Source organism: Asterias amurensis, chromosome 9 (assembly GCF_032118995.1).
Source record: "Asterias amurensis chromosome 9, ASM3211899v1".
Taxonomy (NCBI): domain Eukaryota; kingdom Metazoa; phylum Echinodermata; class Asteroidea; order Forcipulatida; family Asteriidae; genus Asterias; species Asterias amurensis.
The window spans coordinates 4,003,206-4,019,736 of NC_092656.1; the positions used below are offsets into that span (position 1 = coordinate 4,003,206).

General features: G+C 37.9%; 1 long non-coding RNA gene across 1 annotated transcript in view; it reads right to left on the minus strand.

The window, feature by feature from the left end:
• Positions 1 to 7,118: 7,118 nt before the first annotated feature.
• The window catches only part of LOC139941411 (uncharacterized), a 50,750-nt gene continuing 41,337 nt past the window's right edge, over positions 7,119 to 16,531 (minus strand). Inside the window, exon 3 of the long non-coding RNA XR_011786602.1 lies at positions 7,119 to 7,253. This is a non-coding gene — a long non-coding RNA (uncharacterized lncRNA). The remainder of the gene's footprint in view (positions 7,254 to 16,531) is intronic.

Genomic DNA, 16,531 nt, shown 5'->3' on the forward strand with positions numbered 1-16,531 from the left:
TGCTTGCAGTCGACAACTTGCAATAAATTATTAACCAATAAAAAGCTGGAGGAATATTCGAATGGTTAAAGGCACTGGACACTATTGGTAATTACTCAAAATAATTGTGAGCATAAACACTTACTTGGTTTGCGAGCAATGAAGAGCTTGTGATAGTATAAAACATGTGAGAAACCACCCCCTCTGAAGTAACAGTTTTTGAGAAAGAAGTGCTTTCTCGCTAAGACCTTAGCTGAGGTCTTAAATTCAAGGCATCTGAAAGCACACAACTTGTGCGACAAGAGGGTGTTTTTTCTTCCATTATTCTTTCGCAACTTTGACGACCAATTGAGTCCAGATTTTCACAGGTTTGTTATTTTATGCATATGTTGAGATACACCTAGGGAGAATACTGGTCTTTGACAATTACCAAAGTTGTCCAGTGCCTTTAAGAGAGACCAACACTTGCATACCTTATAATAATCCATATCGTGACAACGATGTTTATTAAGACCGAACTGTCAGCTACCATTCTAGGATTGATAAATAACTTAAGTCACCAGATTAAGGTTGAGTGAATGGGGCACTTAACTGACACTAATGGCAATTTGAATGTTGTCAATAGAATGCTGCACATTGACTTTGTACTAGTAGAAATGAAAAAACCTCCCCCTTCAACCAGTGGGGTAATGAAAATGTACTACTTTCATTATCACACCTATGAAAGCAAGTTACCATGGGTCAATTTCATAGAGCTGCTAAAACAGTAAATATTGAAAACCAATTTAACCCCCATTTTTTTGTAGCAAACCTCAAGCTATTACCATTATTTTTTGTAATGGATAAGTCTACTGTAATTCAAAAGGAGAGTCCGATGTATGTATAATTTCTTGTCCTAGTTTATGATGAATACTTCCAATACTTATTGATTATTCGTACTAAAAAGCATCGAGATATGGTTGGTTGGGGGTAGACAACAAAGGACACATAATGCACAATACATAATGACCTACAATCCCGCCCAAAACTATTCGAATATCCGGTTAATTTCACTATTCGCCCAGCACTATTCCTCACGTTACATAAAACCATTCCCTGTACACTTCCCACTGAAAATCATTCTCTTCCTTCTCCATCGTCCCCCCCCCCTCAATGTTGACTGTAACACAGAAGCTATCAGAACCAACATTGAAAGTTGGCACGGGGCCCATTGAGATCTGGCTGGTACTGTAGCCCACCCTCCCCAGCTTTTTCTTGCTAAACGTAACAATACCCAAACTTACTTGAGTTTTCTGTCATTCAGAGCTAAACAATCACATTCATGTTGTTATCTATGCACTTAAAGAACAAGTACTGTTTTGACTTTAGGTCAAAGGGTTACATTAACAATCAAGTCAGTCAAAATAATGTCATATCCAAGCCTGATTTCCATCAACAGACTAAACACAGTGTTTTGTTGAAACGTTGCATTCCAATATTTTCTCTCAGCCAATATTTTTTGTTAGACACAAGAAGAGACTAAACAAATCTTTCCTCCAGATAATATCATTTCATAAAGATATAGATGCTGGTTAACTTTTTGGAGTTGAATAAAGAAAATAGTTGGGCTTTTATGTTCATCCCTGAATTCCTACTTATATTTTCATTCGATTGGGAAAAGGTAGGTTAAACTACGCAGACACAAACATTACTAAGTGCTGTATGATGACATCATTGTCAAAAAGTCTTGTCTTCAGTTTCACTCAAAATGCTTTCATTTATTCAATGATTCTGATGGATCAATGGGAATGATGTACACCTGGATTCAATTTCATGAAGCTGCCTATGCACAAAAAAAGAACTAAGCACAAAGCAAATTTGCTTAAGTATAATATAAGGTCTACTGAGTACTAGCCCAAATGCCATGTCACTTGTATTGTGACTGGTGTCCTGCTCAGTTTTGCTTAGCAGAAATTTATCAAGCAATATATTCTGTTTAATTAGCTCCATGAAATTCCCTATGCAGGTTGAAACAACATTTCTGGACAACAAAAATGTGAAGCTATGCAAGCAAGTAAAACTTGTACTATTTGGTGCTAGTTTTCTTCTTTTTTTGGGGTTTAGCGGAAATTTCTCAAGCAACATATTTTGTTTAAGCAGCTCCATGAAACTCTGCAGGTTAAAACAATTATGTATTGCAACTGTGAAACTATGCAAGCATATAAATACAATTCAAGTGTGTGTGTGGTAGGCACTATTGGGAAAACTATAGATAGTGAAAATTGAATTCCTGTTGATCACACAATGTCAGAGTCCCTTGTTATTCAGACATCACTCATGCCAATCACCTCATCCAGATCTAGACCAAGACAAAGTGACAGTCCCCGCCTTCTCAAAAACAGCTCCCTTAAAAACAAAACAAATCAAGAAGACGAGAGTGGAGAGGGGAACGAAAAGAAGAAAAAAAGTCCTGTTTCATTCCAGTAGTGAAGTGTCACTTATTCATCCAAGTCGGCCGTTTCCTGCACGCCTGCTTGATGATTGAAGGAGTTAGATAGGGGGAAGCTTGTCTTACAGGGAATGGTGCCACTTACTCATGCAATGTGGGCACGTACGTGCTGTCTCTCTGGTGTTAATGTGATACCCTAACTAGAGTCTGTTGTAAGATCTCCGTCATCTACATTAAGATTGCGGCATGGATAATGACTGGGTTTTTTTTCTTTGAGGGAAGGTTTATATGATTCAACTACTCAATTAAACTGATCAAAGTCATGCACACTCAATGCCACACTGATGTTAAAGGGGTACGACCAAGTAAACATGAAATAGGTTTGTTTGGAGTATTTTCCTCTTAAAGCCATTGGACACTTTCGGTACAGAAAAAAAAGTTAAAAGTTCACAGATTTACAAATAACTTACAGGGTTTACAGAAGGCAATGGTGAAAGACTTCTCTTGAAATATTGTTCCATGGAATGCTTTACTTTTTGAGAAAACATTAAAACAATATCAATTCTCGATATCGAGAATTACGGATTTATTTTAAAACACATGTCATGACATGGCGAAACGTGCAGAAACAAAGGTGGGTTTTCCCGTTATTTTCTCCCGACTCCAATGACCGATTGAGCCTACATTTTCACAGCTTTGTTATTTTATATAGAAGTTGCGATACACGAAGTGTGGGCCTTGGACAATACTGTTTACCGAAAGTGTCCAATGGCCGTAATTCAAGCTACTGAAAATGATGATTTGTTGCAAAAAAGGCAGAAAGGTAACTTGAAAAAGTAAATATATTTTGGGTTGGACAAAGACAAAATTTACTAGAGCGGGATTTGAACTTGCCACCTCTGGATTAATGTACAGACTAGTCCTAGGAATCTTTCAGAGTTATTTCAAACTTATGACTTGTCCTTAGTTAGGACTGACTTAAGATGAGACTTCCCTTACATTCTTACAGTCCTCCACAGCAAACAAGCCGCAGAAAACAAAAAATAGGTAAAACTAAAAATCTCCAGCCACCTGCAAAGCTCAGTGCTGATTCTGTAACAACAATGCCACTATCCAAATGAAGATGCAATCAATACAGATGACATTTTCCTTGAACGGAGACCTTTCAGAAAGAGAATAAATTGAAGCACTTCCCCCCTGAGCCATCGCAAACACAATCACAAACGGGGCAGGATGAAGCCATGCATGGCGTATCAGCTTTCCGTAGATACAGTGTTTCTCCTTCTCTCTTTCTTTTCTTTTACTCCAATTAAAGTCCCCGTTGATCAATAGAAGATATCCGCTCCTGCCAAACTGTGCAAACCTGTCTGTCTAAATATACACTAGAATGGCTGTGAGTACTCGGACAACATGGATTTTGGTTCAAGGCAAACTTTCCTCTTCCTCCTCTATATTTCTTCATTACCATCATCCCCTCGTATCAAAGCACAGACAACATGCAATGACTTCCCCCATAGGGGAGGAAGCCATTGCCAACAGAAACTTATTTAAAAAAAAAACAGAATATAAATGAGGAAATCTAAGTTGCAACGCCAAACAAAATACGGCAAGGTTTTTAAAAAAGTGCTGTTCACTCTTCAAGATCTTCAAGGTCCTACTATTTTCATTTCCACCCTTGTGCTCAAGAACGTTTCCTGCCTCCTCTAATGCTCTCATTTAAAAATCTTTTTGCAGCCGCACGATAAAAGTTCCATGACCCCATACTCAGAAAGAAATGCTCACTAAAAGCTCCCCCAGTGCTGAAGTATTATTTAATCCATGCCTCAGTAAATTTCCATGATCCTACTAATTTTCTCAGTCCCCCCTCCCTCATTGAATGTTTCCTTCACTTTTTTCCCCTCAGTTTTCCAGCACATGTTTCCATCCTGGATATAGGGAGTGCCCCCCAGTCCACATTGTTATTCCATGAAAGTGCACATGACATGACTAATTCCTGCACTTCTCAGTGAACAGCTAAGCTAGACGCTTGTGCAGGTGCAGAAAAGCACGAACATGAAAACACCAGGTTTAAGCCAGCTCACTGCTGGATTTGGGAGATTTACTGCTGGTCTTTCATTCTTGTGGAACCTCAGGAAAACCATGTGTCGTTTGTCTAAACACCATGTATAAAAAAAGTGCAGCATAAACGCCAGCTCCATAAATCCATCAATTGCCATGTGAAATAATTATATTTCGGGTTCTGGCTGGTGGACGGGAAAATTTACGAGCGAATACCTCCAGAACGAAAACAAAGTAACCCAGGATCCCAAGTTTAACCCTTTTATCACACACCCCTCGCTATGTTGTATAAATGGTTGCCCAAGTCTTCAAGTACAAGTCGTAAACTTTATAACTGTTTGTTGTGGAAGTGTAGTTGAGGCAGCGCCCCCCACAGCACCTGCGCCAGAAGGTTTATTTTCTCTTATCATGTGACCAGAGGTGAGGTCATGAGAAACCAGACACTCCAGTAATTTGTCAGATTGTGGTAACACCTTTTAGAGGGGGGCGATGGCAGGTATAAATACTAAAATGTTGTAGGCAATAAAAATGCAATGGCCCCACAGCGAGGTGACAAGGTAGTTTAACATCTCAACATTAAATAATAACTGTTACTGATGAAAACCACATTTCATGGTAAACACATCTGTGGTGAAAAAAAAAAAAAAAAAAACCCAAAACACCAACACTACTCATGATTCTATTCTGTTTTCCATACCCTGACAAATAATTCTAACAACCATGGTTTTCAGTTTTTAACAAACCAAGGCTGTTTTTCTCAAACTCAGACAATGTGGCTGACACACACTGCACAGTACCACATTCAAAAGAACATTATCTTGAAGCAATCTTGAACAAATTTGGAGCACTAACTTATCAAACTCAATGACATTTTTGAAGGCAAGGTATCACTAGAAAGAGACAGATATTTTCAGGTTTTCTAAATGAGCTTGTAAATGTACACAACTTCTTGTATTCTGTGGAGAAGACACAAGATGGGCAAAATATTTATGAGACTTTTCTTAGGGCAAGGTAATTTTCCATTGATTAGGCCTCAGGGCATTTCTATGAGGTAAATACAAATTTCCACTTGATCATTTCAAGGGGCACCAAGGCAGTGACCATGGGCATTGAGGCAATTCCTTGTATGAAGCATCAGACCTGAGTAAAGTTTCTTGCTATGTGCAAGATGATGGTTGTCATATTAAAGGCACCGTACACTTTTGGTAATTGTCAAAGACCAGTCTTCTCACTTGGTGTATCCCATCATAAGCACAAAACAACAAGCCTGTGAAATCTTGGGCTCACTTGGTCATCAAAGTTGGGAGAAAATGATGAAAGAAAAAAAAACCTTGTTGGACTAATTTGTGTGCTTAAAGATAGGAATAAAAGACTTCTAATATTTTAGTAAGAAATTACCTCTTTCTCTTTCTCTTTCTTGGGAGTCGTTTCCCACAATGTGTTATACTTTCAACAGCTCTCCAAAGCTCATTACCAAGTCAGTTTTTAAGTTAACATTTGTTTTGAGTAATTACCAAACATGTACCTTCCCTATAGAAGAGTTTGCGGTAACACCATGTAATAACAATCTCTAAATGAGTTGGGGTGGTTCTGAAAAGAACCCCAACTCATTTAGAGATTGTTATTACATGGTGTTACCGCAAACTCTTCTATATCTTATCTCCACCATGCAAAGTTTCAAATCCTACTTATGTACCTTCCCTTTAAGGCATGCAGATGTGAGAAATGTTCCCAACTTGTCAGGTTTCTTTTGCAGGTGTGGTCTCTTGACTGAATTGAGGACATGGCAAGTTTGACCTTCCTTGCTCTAAGGTTTGACGCAGCACCTTTCGAGGAAAATCCCAAGAAATGTAAAAATCACAATTGGTGATTCACCAACGTTAATCAAATTGTCTAAAATGAAATTGAAACTTTTGTGGCAGATATTATAAGTGGCGGTGCCAAACTCCAGATGGAAAAAGAGCAATCTAAAAAGTTAATAGAAACAAAACTTGTTGAGGTCAAGAGATACTTTTTCACCCACTACAGCAGCTTTGTAAATTGGTTTATGTGTCACATTTATCATTTAAATTCAAATGTTCAATGTTTTTGTTCAATTACTGGAACCATTAGTTTAAATTGTCTGGAGGCAAAACTACAATGGGAGTTCAGAGGTACATTGTCACTTTGGATGGAGTTTATGTCTGTTTATTTGTGGAATGCAACATGATTTATGTAGTGTTTGGAACTTGTGCTTGGATTGAGACAAAAGGGTGACATATCCTTGCCCTGTGTAGTCTGCTGCCATTTATAACATTCAGCAAAGTGTACCGTTCGTAGAATACAGCACGTTTGTGCCGGGCGGTCTCACATACCAGACTCAAGTTCCGGCGGATGAGTTATTAGAACGTGGGTTCGAATCCTGGTCAAGACACTTGTGTGTCCTTGAGATAGACACTTCAGTCTACATCAAGTCACCCATGAGTTGCTAAATGTGAATTTAGTTTACCAGAGCTGCCTACCTGAGGAGAATGAAATGGTTCATACAGGAATGCCCGATGATACAGAAAGAAACAGGATGGAATTGAATGGCCGATCTGACACTTGGGTTTTGTGCCATATAAAAGCCTACTATTATCATTACTCAAGGACATTAAACTTACCTATATCCCGACATAGCAACCAAAACACCTGCCCGATGATGGTATCCATAGCAACAAGATGGGAGTCAAATTCTCTCTCCTTCGAGTGAACTATTTGTGCTGGATGAGTGAAACTGACCCTTTTAGTAACATTACATCAAGTAGATCTGCAAAGACAAAAAAAATATATTATGTGATGGCTGCCATCAAAAATGAAACACAAGTGCCCGCTGAACTATAAAAAGAGTACATTTTACCATTGGACCATGGGGCATTTGTTGATGCAGTGAAAACCAAAGGTCCTTTGAGAAAGCTTGAACAGGGTAATAAGAATGTAATGACGGATCAAGAGTTCTGTTTTGCTCACCAAAGTGCAACTAAATGCATTACCCAAGAGTTTTGTTTTGAACTGGAAACAGTGAGTCTTATGAACTCAAACCTTTTAGTAGGAAAATAAGATAATTTTTATGTGGGTATGAGTGGAGGTGTCTGACAAACCCCTATAAAACCTTTCATAAAAACCGTTTCATGCCTCCACCCGTTGAAATCAAGGACTTTGACAAAAGGGATCCGGGTCTTTTGATAAAGTAGGTCTTGTGTCGACCAAGTGTATGAAGGGGTGGGGATGTTTAGGATGGGGGGGGGGGGCGCTATTTCTTTTAATTTTTTTATTTAAGGTCTACTTGAACTAGATTTGTCGATTTGGATCTATTTCATTGCAGTTAATTTCAATGTGAGAAAGATCATGCATGAAAAATCTTAACTAAGCCAGCATTTATGCATGGCAAAGGTTATTGATCATCAATCTTTGATCAAATTTAACTATGGACCATGGCCAACATTATTTTATTATGGATCAATTAATAGTACAAGACAAAAACTTGGTTCCGGTTTGCTTTCATGGAAAATTAACTTTTCCGCATCTCTTCCTGTAAAGCAAGCCCCTCGCCGGCCCCTCAAGGGCTGAAGACGACGACTATTTTATTGATCTCTCAAAACAGCTGACCTTAAAAAGAAAAAATCAGGCTTTTACTTTTTCCTTCTATGTTTTTCGTTTAAGGCCCTAGTGAGTCGTCCATGGCAACCGCATCAATTCATCACAGATACGGACAGATTTGTTTTCATGCGTAAAATTGAGTGAGAACCAACAGGGCGAGAAGATGATTATTGCCCAGGAAGTTGAAATGTAAGACTGGAGGGAAAAGGTGGGGGGAATATGGAAAGTGCTACGAACTTCAAGAGAGGATCTGGGTCATGAGGAAATGTCTGAGGATTAAAGATTGAATAAGGTGTTGACAACATGAAGACTTTTGTTGTGTATTCATTTAGTCACACAAAACCACACACACACACGCCCTACACTATAAAGCTGAGCCATCATCAGATTGTTAAAGGGAACACCCAATGGTGAGATGGATTAAAGGCAGTGGACACTATTGGTAATTACTCAAAATAATTATTAGCATAAAACCTCACTTGATAACGAGTAATGGGGAGAGGTTAATAGTATAAAACATTGTGAGAGACGGCTCCCTCTGAAGTGCCATAGTTTGCGAGAAAGAAGTAATTTTCCACGAATTTGATTTCGAGACCTCAAGTTTAGAACTTGAGGTCGCGAAATCAACTATCTAAACGCACACAACTTCGTGTGACAATGGTGTTTTTCCTTTCGTTATTATCTCGCAAGTGCGATGACCGATTGAGCTCAAATTTTCACAGGTTTGTTATTTTGATGCATATGTTGAGATACACCAACTGTGAAGACTAGTCTTTGACAGTTACCAATAGTGTCCACTGCCTTTAAGCCCTATGTGTTCATTCCACTTCTCTATAGTTTGTTTACCATTCATCAAACTAAGCAAACATAGTTCACTAAAGACACATGGTGTCGTTGGGATAGTATATGGTCTGTTTTTGAAAAATGACATGCACTGCTCTTTTCAGCCATTAATGTTTCAAAGATAGGTGATTTCGAAACATTGCTGCCTGTATCAAACTTTGAAAATATCATGATGTACTCGGCAGCCATCCTGTTTTTCTAACGTTCAAATAAATGCTACTGAACTGAGGCTATTGAAGAGCATAATGGTCAGGGCCCAATTTCATAGAGCTGCTTAAGCAAAAAATTTTGCTTAAGCAAAAAAATCTTTGCTTTGTAAAATCAGATTACCGGCTAAGACTCCACTCAATTGTTATGCTTAGTAAACAACAGCTAAATATTAGTCACAAGCAATGTATATGGCATGACATTTTTGCCAGTAACATGTGTAAAATAAGCAAGCTTTTTTTTCGTGCTTCAGCAAATTTGCTGCTATGAAATTGGGCCCTGAAGCCTTGTTGGTACATTTAGAGTCACTATTCACTTGTTGTTATTGCACACAGGGCCCAATTTCATAAAGCCTGTAAGCATAAAAAACTTGCTAAGCACAGACAAATCTTGCTTAACAGAAACTGGTTACCAGCCTAAGTTCCATGATGTTGTTATTGTTGCAACTAGGGCTCCAGTCATTTTATGCTTAGCAAAGAAATTTGCTAAGCAATAATTTCTGCTTAAAGGAACACGTTGCCTTGGATCGGTCGAGTTGGTCTTTGAAAAGCGTTTGTAACCGTTTTTTATAAAATGCATATGGGTAGAAAGATGTTTTAAAAGTAGAATACAATGATCCACACAAACATGCCTCAAAATTGCGTGGTTTTCTTTTTACCTCGTCGACTAACACGTCGGCCATTTATGGGGGTCAAAATTTTGACTCCCATAAATGGCCGACCGTGTTAGTTCGCACAGTAGAAGGAAAACCACGCAATTTCGAGGCAAACTTGTGTGGATCATTGTATTCTACTTTTAAAACATCTTTCCAACCGTATGCAGTATATAAAAAACGGTTACAAACGCTTTTGTTTTGACCAACTCGTCCGATCCAAGGCAACGTGTTCCTTTAACAGCTTTATGAAATTGGACCCTGGTAACAAGACAAAGAGAGTGGGCATTAAAATATCTTAGTATAACATTTTTGAGATTTTGGTTCACCTTCTCACACTTGCATTACTAGCCCTATATTAAATTATCAGGAACTCATAGAGATAATTACCCTAAAAAAAAATTAAAAAGCTACCTCTGCTTGGAAAAAAAAGGCTAGTCGGTCATTTCAACCTTAAAAAGTGATTATTCCAATGGAGATAGCAATGACATTATATCTACATTTGAATGATCCCAATGCAGCCAGAGCCTGGAATTTCACCTTTCCGAGGGCAAGGCCATTTTCACGTTGCAAAGGGAATTTCAATTGGACAATCTTTAAGTCTATGGGAAACTTTTGAAGGGGCACCAAGGCCAAGACCAGGGCAACTTAGGTCATGGCCTCTTTTGCCTCCATAAAATTCCAGGGGCCAATTTCATAGAGCTGTTTAAGCAAATAATTTGCTGTAAGCACAAAAATAGCTCGCTTATTTTACACATGTTACTGGCCCAAATTTCATGCCATATACATTGCTTGTGACTGGTATTTAGCTGTTGTTTACTTAGCATAACTGTTGAATGGAGTCTTGGCCGGTAATCTGATTTTACTAAGCAAGGATTTTTTTGCTTAAGCAAAATTTTGTGCTTAAGCAGCTCTATGAAATTGGGCTCTGACCTGGCAGCCCCACATCAAACTAACTGACACGTCATATTGGACCCTGGACAGATTCTAGAAGCATTATTCTCACTGGCAGCTCCCAAATCTCCTATGATTAAGCCTCTTTCAAGTTAAAAAGTGCCGCTGTTTAAATACGTTAAGTTGCAGCATAATCGTCTAAATAATTCTGAGAGGAAATAATACCAAATGTATATACGAGCTTAGGATTATGATAATTAAAAAGCGATATCATAATCACATGTGCTGAGATAATGGAAGGGAAAAATTTGATGAGCTCCCTCTTTTTATAGACACAAATTGTTGGTTTTCACTGATTGTAAGTAAATATTGTTTGCTAAAAATAACTGAATATAATAGTTTGTAGTTTTGTGAGTCTATCATGAAATTTTTATGTGACTGTTTTAATCATTGACTAAAATAAACATATTCTTTTCTATTTTGATTATGAATATAAAACAAAAAATACCTAGAACTATTGTAATATGTGACTGGCTCCTACAAAAACCTAAACTTTGACCAAATTTTCAACAAATTTGTCAAACAAAATGAAGCTTCCAATCAAAAATCGAGAAAAAACGGTACTGTATGAAATCCTTATGTTTTCTAAGTCAACTGTGGGAGAAAACAACATAAAGAAGATCCACTTTACACTCATTACAGTTCATTTAGGTTCACCGCATTTTGTGCATTTACATGAAGCAAAACCAGCCTTAAGGCCTATTCAATTTCAACTAAACTTCTCAACTGCCAATAAAACTACTAGCCCAGACTGAATATAAATTTGACCAGTATTTACAATCAATACAATAAGAGCAGACAACACACAAAGAAATCAATAGAATGAAAAGCCTGCAGTTTGACCAATAACTGATGAAAGATAAAGTAACCTTCCATGTTTTTTAAAGGCAATGGACACCTCTAAAGAAGGCATTCAATCAGGCTTCCCGGGCTTGAAGTCTTTTATTATTTGAGTGAGAAATTGCTTCTTTCTTTGTTACTTCAGGACTCTTATTAAATTCAAACATTTTAGCGAGAAATTACTTCTTTCTCAAAAACTACATTACTTCAGAGGGAGCCATTTCTCACAATGATTTGTATACTATATCAACAGCTCTCCATTACTCGTTACCAAGTAAGGTGTTATGCTCAATTTTATTTTGAGTAATTACCAATAGTGTCCAGTGCCTTTAAGCTTGAATTTAATTTTTCATTATTAACCAAACTGAGTACAGATAATGCATCTTGAAGCCGAGTTTGTGGACATTCACACTTCATTCAAATCTAATGAATGGAAGGTGTGATGGATTATGGCCAGGCTTAGGCTGTGCCAATAGAATCTGTAAGTTGGTCAACAGTACTGAGATATAGGTGTTATTATTACCTTCCTATCACAGTAATACCAGAGATTTGGTGATTAAACAATCTGTTTGATTTTCGTCTCACGATTAAAGGGAATGTACACGTTTGGTAGTTACTCAAAACAAATATTAACTTAAAAACTGAATTGGTGATGTGCATTGGAGAGCTGTTGATAGTATAAAACATTGTGGGAAACAACTCCCTCTGAAGTAAGGTAGTTTTTGAGAAAGAGGTAATTTCTCACTAAAATAATAAAAGACTTCTAGCTAGAAGTCTTTTATTCCTATCTGAAAGCACACACATTCGTCAAACAAGGGTAATTTTTCTTTCATCATTTTCTAGCAACTTCGATGACCGATTGAGCCCAAATCTTCAAAGGCTTGTTATTTTATGCTTATGATGGGATACACCAGGTGAGAAGACTGGTCTTTGACAATTCCTAAACGACGTGTACCTTCCCTTTAAACCATGCAGGTGGAATGCAAATAATTATGAGAGATTAATATGATCTCTAGTATGATCTGCTTCCTGGACCTCTGGTTTGAAATATTACCCAGTGCACTATTATAACTGAGGAAAGGGTGATTTCAATGATTTCACAGTGTTTCCATATTCTAGCTCAGTAGATTTTGGAACATAAGTCCAATTCAGGGACTAATTTCATGATTCTGCTCACCCTCAGAGTTGAATCACAAACACAAGAGCTTGTGTCCAGTGTGCATAAAAGCGTGCATGACTGATTGGCCGTGACACGCCACTGATGATTTAAGGGTTTCTTTATTTCAAGAAGGGCTCCAAATGATGAAGGTGGGGAGGGGAAACGATATTGTAATGCACTTTAAAATAAGACTCATTTGACTGAACGCATAAATTTTATGAAGGGCGTACAGTGTTTCCCGCCAATACTCATGTTTTAATCAAGATGTTTGGCAATATCCCAAACCCATCATACCACCACTTGGTTTGCGATAACATTTAATTTACTCAATGTATTATTCACCTACATTATTATCTCACCGAGTCTGGTAACCAGACCCTATACAAATCAGAGATGCAGGTGTTCATGTGATACTTGAGTTATGTTGACATAGTCAGATAAGTGCCCTAGGATTTTTTAATTTCTTATCATCGTCAATAACTTTGTTATTTGCGGATTGTTTTTAACACCCCTGTAATTCCAGGTGAGAGATTTATGACAATGCAAACGATAATGTGGAAACTTAAGCTTTGGACACATTATACAAACTGATTAATCAAGCAGCATTGTCTGAAAAAGCAGTCTCAAACTTTCCGTGACAGCCCTACCCCTCAACCTGTTATTCCAGCCCTACCCCTGGGTTTCCCCTCGCTTAAAACTGTGGTAGGGCCAGGTGCCACACTCCAGAGTCAGAATTGACCCGGATCCCAGTCCCATGTTCCCAGGGCCCAATTTTATAAAGCTGCTAAGCAGAAAATACTGCTTAACAAATTTATTTGCTCAGTTAACTTGAGTGGGGCACCATTCACAACAATGTAAACTTGATGTAATTTTGGCTGGTAACCAGTTTCTGTTATTAAGGCAGTGGACACTATTGGTAATTACTCAAAATAATTATTAGCATAAAATCTTACTTGGTAACAAGTAATGGAGAGCTGTTGATAGTTTAAAACATTGTGAGAAACGGCTCCCTCTGGTAACGTAGTAATTTTCCACAAATTTGATTTTAAGACCTCAGAATTAGATTTTGAGGTCACAAAATCAAGCATCTGAAAGCACACAACTTCGTGTGACAATCGTGTTTTTTTCTTTCATTATTACCTCCCAACTTCGACGACCAATTGAGCTCAAATTTTCACAGGTTTGTTATTTTATGCATATGTTGAGATACACCAAGTGAGAAGACTAGTCTTTGACAATTACCAATAGTGTCCAGTGTGTTGAAGCTATCCTGTTTTATGTGCTTAGCAAGTATTTGTGCTTACAGGCTTTATGAAAATGGGCCCTCACCTGTTTCGGGGTCAGACTAGGTCAGTATGAGCATGAATCTGTGTCCAAATGACTCAGAAATGGACCAACCTAACAGAATCCGAGGTAAAATCTGGGTCAGATTAACCCATAAAATGGTCAGTACGCGCAAGACCCGGGATCTGAGTCAAACATGGGCGTGTTTTTAGAGTGCAAGGGTGTGTGCACTGTAACCCATGAAAAAATCATTGATCCTTCCTTTTTTATTTATTTACTTATTTTAATTTTATTGTATGCAAGTCGCCAGACACACAGGGCCTGAAGGGCACTTCAAGGTGTGGGCTACAATTGTTTTTTCCAGAGGCCGTTGCCACCTACTCCTAGGGCTGAAACAGGGTTACCCCTTTTACAGTCAGTACGGATGTGGCTTGGGTATCATCAGTCCGAAGCCTGGCCGGTAGAGCAGAAAGCACTACCTCCCCAATTTTTTGTAGTAAGTGTCACAAACAGGATTCGAACCCACACTCTGCTGATCAAACACCAGAGCTTGAATCCGGTGCTCTTAACCGTCAGTATATCCAGCCCACAAGGTTTTGGTTTAACTACTGGACTTGCATGCCCCATCCCAAGGAAACAAATGTTTTACTAAGGTAAGCTTGGAAAGAGCCTACTGTGTATAAGTTTCAATGGGACAAATTAACATTATTAGTGACATGTGTAATTAACTTTGATAACCTACAGTAGAATATAGGCCTACTGGTTTATTTTTAACAGTAGCAAGAAGAACTCTACCCTAGTTCTCTCAGCAGAACTCTCATGTAAACTTGAGAGGTGCTCACATCTCAAATTTCACAAAAAGTATTTTATATTGTAAATATCCAAAAGTACCAAAACATGAGGTTACATTATAAAACTAAAACAAGTCTTCACCTACTTAGAAAAATTTCACTGTAAAGAAAGAAAACTGTGGGACAAGTAACATAAAGCCAACCCTTCATGTGATATTCATGCTGGGCATGAGGAATGAAGAATTGAAATAAATTGAATTGAATTGAATTCATATTCCTAAAGGAACCGATTCTTGTAGTGGTTTTTCAGTTCTTGAATTTCTGCAGTGTTCTAAACTCGCATTTATACATCACTTCAAAATCAAGTACCATTTAACAACTCGGAGCAAATCATGCCATTATTTCCAGGATTGAGGTACAAAGTGCGGCTGCGGATATTGGGGGGTAAACACAAAGCAAATAGAATTTAACAACTGCATAGTAGTAGCCCTTCACACCTCTGAGTAAACGCTAATTTGATTGCGATATCGATAACATATCTGGATGTGGTTGGACAGGTGCGCTGACTACATGCCACTTGTTGTTAACATTTGCCTGTTTTGTCCTCATGATGCTTTGACACATGAATGGAATTTAATAGCTTAATAGAATCAAGTTGGGAATAATTAACTTTGTTGCACAGTGCCCCGCTTGATTTTACTTGCTTTATCTTATGGCAGTCCATTGTTGGGCTCCCAAATGAATCTAAATATGAGGGTCAAAATCGCAACAGATGTTGGGGTGAGCTGAGCTTTCCCACTTTGAAGCTGCCTGGATAAACGGGCAGAGATTTAATTTGAACATTCAATGCATTACCCAGTATAGATCAATCATGACAAGTGATTGGCCAAGTGTTCCAGCATTTCAATAATCTCCTGTAGTGTCAATCACATGCTTAAAAAAAATTCCCCTGCATGTTGACTAGCACATTAATTTCTGTAGTTATTATCTTTAAAGAGAGTGGACACTATTGGTAATTACTCAAAATAATTATTAGCAAAAAACCTTTCTTGATTACAAGTAATGGGGAGAGGTTGATAGTATAAAACATTGCGAGAAACGGCTCCCTCTGAAGTGACGTAGTTTTCAAGAAATAAGTCATTTTCCATGAGTTTGATTTCGAGACCTCATGATTTAGAATGTGAGGTCTCGAAATCAAGCATCTGAAAGCACACAACTTTGTGTGACCATGGTGCGACAAGGGTGTTTTTTGCTTTAATTAATATCTCGCAGCTTCGACGACCGATTAAGCTCAAGTTTTCACAGGTTTGTTATTTTATGCATATGTTGAGATACACCTAGAGAGGACTGGTCTTTGACAATTATCAATAGTATCCAGTGTCTTTAAATTTCTACACATTGTATAACTGTTCATTTTATCTGGCATCCATCCTTTATTATCATACTCATTGTTATTTGTTTTCATCCACTGTATGCTTAATTGTTATTGTCAACATGAAAAATACATATTGATTGATTGACATGCAGGCCTGTTGATCAAAGTTTGGGATCATTGTTTTAAAAAGTCGATGATACTTAGTACATACCATCCATCTCAATGGTTAGAGTAAAGTGAAGTGATGTTTTATTTATGTTTCACATGAATACAAAGGGAACGGTCTAAGGTGAGACACTTAAAAAAAATCAAATACAATACATAAATCTGACACTTTGTTCTT